The following is a 7473-nucleotide window of genomic DNA, read 5'->3' on the forward strand; positions in this document are numbered from 1 at the left end:
AGGGCAAAAATCTCTCCAAAAAAATCTATGGTGTGTTTAGTTCACATGAACTGTGCCTCGCAAGCCCTGTAGTTTGAACTTCGCTGTTTATCCACATCTAACATATAGGACAGGTTACAGCAGTGCAGAGTTCCCTCTCTATACACTTCCAATGTATTCTCAGCTCTGTGCCCTGGAGGGGCACCTTGAAGGGTGAAAATTTAGTTCAGACTTTCTATCCATTCAGTCCGTGGGTTCTCTTCTGAGACTTCCAAAGTTCCAATAAAATAAGGACGCCAATTAGTGTCAATTGTGATGCTAGAGCATATGATGTAAAGAACTTCTCACTAGGGACTAAATGAGACAATACCAATTAATTTCACATATGCCGTGAAACAGCCATCACATGTTAACAGTTTCAGTCACAACCAACCTGTCAGCCAGCTTGAATTGTTGAACCATAGTGGTTATCAAAGGCTTCGTAGGCCAGCCCTTGTCCCCTGAGCCATCTAGTTCTGTTCACAAAGTAGAAAAGGGCTTATAGTGGTTCAGAGGCAAGAGAAGAGAATTCATAGAGAATCCTTCTGTAAGAAGAAATGTTTGGCTCATAAGTTATTTAATAGAGCTGGAAGGAGCACTTTAGCTAAAGGCCCAGTTCTCCAGTCAAAGCAGTTCTACACCACTTCAACTACATTGACATTGAAGGTATTATATCCTGTTTATGTTAGTGTACGTAAGAGGACAACTGAGCCCTCTTTAAAAATAGAGGGGTAAAAATAGAGTTGCATTGATTTTTCATTAAGATTGTTTAATCTGGGGGTTCATAACTGTTTGGTTCTGAGGGCCCCCCAAATATTATAAAAACCTCCAGGGCTCAGCAGGGAGATCTCGGGGCTTTGGTCTTTGGTTGCCGGGTGTGTGGCGGGGCTTGGGGCTTCAGCTGGGGCAGGGAGCTCAGAACTCCAGACTTCAGCCACCGTGGGGGGAGGGGAAGGAGGAAATCGGGGCTTCTGCCCCATGTGCGGGGGGTGGGGGATGGGAAGGGGGTGGCACCTTGGGACTTCTGTAATCAAGCATTTCAGGTCCAGCATTTCAGGTCAGTTCCACAAAATGAAAATAAACCTTTTGATTTCTGAATGTCAAAATGTTTTATTTTAAATAAAAAATGTCAACGTGAAACACTGACATGTTTTAATCCAAATTTGAGAAAAAAAATAATAATTTGTTGGATATTTTCTTTAATAGTTTCTCCCTAAATTTCTGTTTTGTTGGATTTATCAGTGATTAACTCCTAAACCAGACTCTACTCAATTAAACAATAATTTGTGAGTACTTCCTACACATCAGAGATTAGCTTCCTCAGTTCAGAGGTTGTTCTTAAATTCCTTTCCTATTTATTCGCTATAATTCAACCAGAGTGCATCATCTGTTGTTGATTTCTCTGCCCTCCCAGCATGAAGAATTTTTTTTTTTTTTTTTTTACGGCATGATCCTATGGCCAGGGCACAGCATTGGCTATCAGAGGACCTGTGTAACTTCTGATCATATCATATGTTGCAGAATTCAGCCTGACCTCACTGCTGGATGTAATTTTTGTTTGTATACATTAAAACTACATTTAATACTTATTTGAAAGTGTTATTAACCTATGCATTGCATTGTGAGGCTGATACACTTATACAAACTGCAGATATGGCTTGCTGTTTGTATCATAGTCAAGGCGTCAGCCCTGCGAACCACTTACTCACATACTTAATTTTAGGCATGAAAACATTTCCACTGAGGTCTACGTGACATGAGCAAAGCTAAGGATGTGTGTGAGAGTTTGCAAGATCTGGTCTATAGTGTGCTCTGGATGGCCACTCTCTTATGTCTAGAGAACTTAAAAGTCAGACGGACTGTTGTAAAATAATTTAGGCCCTGAACCTGCGAAGTGTTACACATGCTTAATTTTATGAACTGGAAGTAGTAACGATTACTTCAACTACAGTAATCACAAAGTATAACCCTAAGCGCATGTATATGTGTATTCTGGATCATATAAAATTAGACAAACATTTAAAACACAGTGAGACAATAACACAGACAGATAATAAGAATAACTCATTGAATGAATTCACTTCATTTAGCCAAGGATGTTGACAGAAGTATATTATTAACACCTATGAGAAACAGATCGTCACATGTCATTCACTGACTGCACAAGATGTTAAATTAGCCTCATTACAGAGACACATTCTGGCATGTATCATCACCATCATTACATTATTAGCCTACTACAGCATTGAGCAAAACAAATAAAAGGTAAATTACATCAAAAGAAAAAATAATGAACGTTAAAAGTCAACTTTCATAATAGATGCTATTTTCATTTCCCTTTGCTAAATAACTCTTATTATTTTCATTTTCATTTCATTTTCATATTATTTTCATTTCCCTTTGCTAAATAACTCTTATTATAATAAGTCATTATATATATTAAAATAGCTTAGTGCAATAAATTATATGAATTACAAAAGCAGCTCAAATGTTAAATTGAGACAATAAAACTAATCCTCAGATACTTTACCAAAATGAGGTGAGTCACTTGTTCTACAATTTGACATATTTAGTTATAGAAAGGATTAATCTTTTTTAATGATTTCTTATGTGTTTGATAACTTTTAAAAGAGACACTGTTAAGCATGTAGGCACATTATTTACTATTTTAAAAAACTGTAGTTTGTTGTTTCTATTCTTCTGTCCCAAAGTAATAATATTAATTACAATGGTTCCAATAATTTTAAAAAGTCAATTAAAGAGATTGTGGTAATATTTTTTTTTATTTCACGTTACCCTGTGCTGCTGGAAACACAAACAAAATATTTTGTTATTACAACTAGCAATATGAGCCAGTTCTTCCTTTAATTTGCATTTGTATAAGTCTGTGGTAACACAGGACATTACTTCAGATTTACATTGGTGTAAATGAGAGCAGAATTGGGCCCTACGTATTTATAATATACCCATAATCATAGCTGGCATAAACCTGGAGTAATGTGGTGTTGAATCAAACCTCTTTGCCTCTATGTCTTGTTGAACTCCTATAGTTAAAAGGCATAATTTCTGTCTGAAAGGTTTAGGCTCTCCATGCCTCCATCCTTACACCATTGATTTCTCAGGTGGATATTTTCTGCAGTTGTCTGTTTACCAGAGAAATGTGGTTGGTCCATTCTGCAGCTATTAGGGAAAGGCATATGTAGAGAGCTGGGTCTTACAGCACACAGCACATGAGAACCAGAAAGTGAAGCTATCCAAGTTATTTCACTGTCCAAAATGAGCCAAGCTTACTCCAGAAACAAACAGTGTCAAGGTGAAAAGTAAATGAGTATTTGTAATGTTCTTTCATTTTCACAAAAAGAAAAGGAGTACTTGTGGCACCTTAGAGACTAACCAATTTATTTGAGCATGAGCTTTCGTGAGCTACAGCTCACTTCATCAGATGCACACCGTGGAAACTGCAGAAGACATTATATACACACAGAGACCATGAAACAATACCTCCTCCCACCCCACTGTCCTGCTGGTAATAGCTTATCTAAAGTGATCATCAAGTTGGGCCATTTCCAGCACAAATCCAGGTTTTCTCACCCTCCGCCCCCCCCCCCCACACACACAAACTCACTCTCCTGCTGGTAATAGCTTATCCAAAGTGACTGCTCTCCCTCCAATGTGCATGATAATCAAGGTGGGCCATTTCCAGCACAAATCCAGGTATTCTCACCCCCCCACCTCCATACACACACAAACTCACTCTCCTACTGGTAATAGCTTATCTAAAGTGATCATCAAGTTGGGCCATTTCCAGCACAAATCCAGGGTGAGAAAACCTGGATTTGTGCTGGAAATGGCCCACCTTGATTATCATGCACATTGGAGGGAGAGTGGTCACTTTGGATAAGCTATTACCAGCAGGAGAGTTAGTTTGTGTGTGTGGTTTTTGGAGGGGGGTGAGGGAGTGAGAGAACCTGGATTTATGCAGGAAATGGCCCACCTTGATTATCATACACATTGTGAAGAGAGTTGCCACTTTGGATGGGCTATTACCAGCAGGAGAGTGAGTTTGTGTGTGTGGGGGGGGGCGGAGGGTGAGAAAACCTGGATTTGTGCTGGAAATGGCCCAACTTGATGATCACTTTAGATAAGCTATTACCAGCAGGACAGTGGGGTGGGAGGAGGTATTGGTTCATATTCTCTGTGTGTATATAAAGTCTGCTGCAGTTTCCACAGTATGCATCCGATGAAGTGAGCTGTAGCTCACGAAAGCTCATGCTCAAATAAATTGGTTAGTCTCTAAGGTGCCACAAGTACTCCTTTTCTTTTTGCGAATACAGACTAACACGGCTGTTACTCTGAAACCTTTCATTTTCTGTAATCTTGGAGGTATTAGTAAAGCTGTGGGAAATTTTCACAATGAAATCCCAAACTACATGAAAGTAATTTTCTGCTGTGGGTTTCCCCCGCAAAAAACTCAGGCCAGATTGTCTGCTGTGGGTTTCCCCCGCAAAAAACTCAGGCCAGATTCTTGAAATAGCAGCAAAGCTGCAGCTGCACAGAGGACTGCATGAATTTGTCCCATCCTCCCTACTCTCAGTGACTGGGTTGCGGGTGGTCATGCCTAGTGGTTAGAGCAGACATCACTAGCCAAGGAATCAGATTTGAGGGCCAGAACCTGGTTACCTGGAATCGGGCAAGGCTGAGTCCAATCTCAGCCATAGGCAAATGCTGGGAGCAGCCAGTGAACTGCTGCTGTGTTTAAGGGCCGGTCTGCTGAACCTTCTAACCAATCAGGCGATATAGCCAATTAGGTAGCCTACTGCAAGCCAATTGTGCTGGTTAGGTTGCCCAGAGACTGGTTGTGTTGTAGGCCCTGCTAGATCAAAGCTAGCTCAGGTATTGTCAACACCTGCTGCAATCACAGCTCCCAAAGCAGCATGAGTGTGCCTGGTACAGTAAATCAGTTCTTACTATACTGTATAATATCTGGAATTCATTTGCTGGCAGTCCCAGTTAAAGACCTCACTCTTAACAACTGGCAGTTCTGATATGGAGGTGGTGCAGTTTTATTCTCCTCCAAGACATAATCAACTCAGTACCAGCACAGCCTCAGGCCGCTCTTCATCAGCTACTGTCATTCTGCATACTGCAGTGCTTTCAAAATAAAATAGAGGTGGTAGCCAGGTAAAAACTCTAGTGGAGAGGAAACTGGACTGGGAGTCAGGGGGCGTAAATTTGATTTCTAATTCTGCCACTGATGTGCAATCTGACCCTGCGTGGGTCATTTCACCTTTCTGTGCTTCTGTATCCCCTCTAACCATTTGTCTACTCTGTCTAGATAGCTTGTAATCTCTTTCTAGCAAGGACTGTCTCTTACTATGTGTTTGAAGAGTGCCTAACACAACAGCTCCCCAAACTTCATTGGAGTCAGTGGATACTATCATATTCAAAATAAGAATTCCCTCATCTCACCCCTTTTGGACAGAATGCAGTCTACCAAGGGCGATTTTCTGGCCAGTACTTTCTGTTGAAAAAAAAAATATCGTATTTTGGCATGTCAATTTAATTTGTCTTTAGTGCTTTAAGGAGCTGTTGAACAGTTCCTGTCATTTGATATAACAGTTCCTATTATTATACAGGAATGTAGTATAGTATTTTTGAATTAATTAACAACATCCTCTGGGTAATCTAAGAGAAACACAATAGATGTGCTCGATGGCCAACTTCAAGGCCTATGTGTTCATTTGAATAGAGTAATGGCCAAGCTGAGGTGATCTGATTAAAAAAAAAAGTGCACTAAGTACTGGATGCTTAAAAATAATACAAAATGCTTCAGTCTTATTTAGGACTATGCTAAGAGGGAATAGGAAAGCAGAGGAAAGTAGCCTTGTTGCTAAAGGGAAGAACATATGAGAAAGGCAATTAAATGTTGGAAATCTGAAGACAAAATGACTTGAAAACAAGAGTTTACTCTTATGGTTTTTAAGATGACCGGAGGGAAAACAGCTGTTAAACACAAAGTGCTAATTAGAATGTTTGGTTAAGAGGAATGCTTATCTGAGAAAGTTTAAAATAAGTTTTGGTAGATTATAGTAATTTAAATTGAATCACACAACACTGGTGCTCAGCCAAATCAAGTTCATCTTGTTTGCAATAATCAGGGAGGAAAAACACAAGGAACATCTTTCTAACATATTAAGCCACAAAACACAAAAAGCTATTGATGCAGAAAATGGTCCTGCAAAAGGTCACCGCTGTGAAAGTGTAATAAATACAATCACTTCCAAATGTATTCGGATCCATCCCATATATATTCATATTATTGGTGGCAGAAGATAATGTTTCTGATCCTGATGAATACTGTATTGATACAATCAACTGTGCTCAAATAAGGAATGAGGCATGTACAAACTAAGCCCAGGTCTACACAACCGACCCACATCGGTATAACGACGTCCCTCAGGGGTGTGGATTTTTCACACCCTTCACCGACCTAACCCCCCGTGTAGACAGAGCTATGTCAACGGGAGAGCTTATCTCGTCGACAGAGCAACCGCCTCGCGGGGAGGTGGATTAACTACACCGATGGGAGCAGATCTCCTGTGGGTGTAGTAGCGTCTTCATTAAATTGCTGCAGCAGTGCCGCTGTACATGAAGACAAGCTCTAAGTATTTGCTGACATGTCAGTAGGCTCAGATACTCACATTCTTAGATTGAAACTTGATATGGTGCCCAAGCAAGCATTGTAAGAAAACTTATTCAAGTAATTCAGACATCAAGTTCCAGTGCGCAGTGCTAATGCCAGTCTGGCTAGGGAGGTTAAGAGCTTGAAGTCCATACAAGCTGGAAAACAGGTAAAATTCAAGCTTCAGCTTGGGGTTTTCTATGTTGTGGTTAAAGATATGTGAAAATAAGGCATGTTTTATCATTAAAACTTTGTAGTGTAGATCAGTAGTTAGAGTAAAGAATCCTGTTCAGATACTGAACCGTCTGTGGACCCACTGGAGAATGCAAAGCCCAATTTGCTGAATAAATATACAAATGTTTAAAAGCTATTCACACAAGGATGTTCCTGTTTCTTTTATCTTAACCCAACAGTCCACCCTGTTGGTCAGATTCTGAGATTAAAGTGAGGAAAATTGCCAATCTTGAAAAATTTTACAAAAGACAGAAATGTCATGGGTGTGAAATTGTGAAAAAAATACACACAAATGTTTTAACAAATTTTCACCCAGCTGTAATAACTAATTTAATGAGTACGAACATACTTCACAAAAGTTTTACTTCTTATGCCCAGTATACTCCAGCCCTCAAATTATTTCCCCCCCTCATGTGTTTCAGCTTTTTCTCAACAAGTTATAGGGATATGCTATAATCTACACCCCAATTCAAACATTGGTTGATTAATTAGAGACCATTATTTCAAGTCTTACTCCACTGACCGCAGATTGAATTCAA

Source organism: Lepidochelys kempii, chromosome 3, assembly GCF_965140265.1.
Source record: "Lepidochelys kempii isolate rLepKem1 chromosome 3, rLepKem1.hap2, whole genome shotgun sequence".
Taxonomy (NCBI): Eukaryota; Metazoa; Chordata; order Testudines; family Cheloniidae; genus Lepidochelys; species Lepidochelys kempii.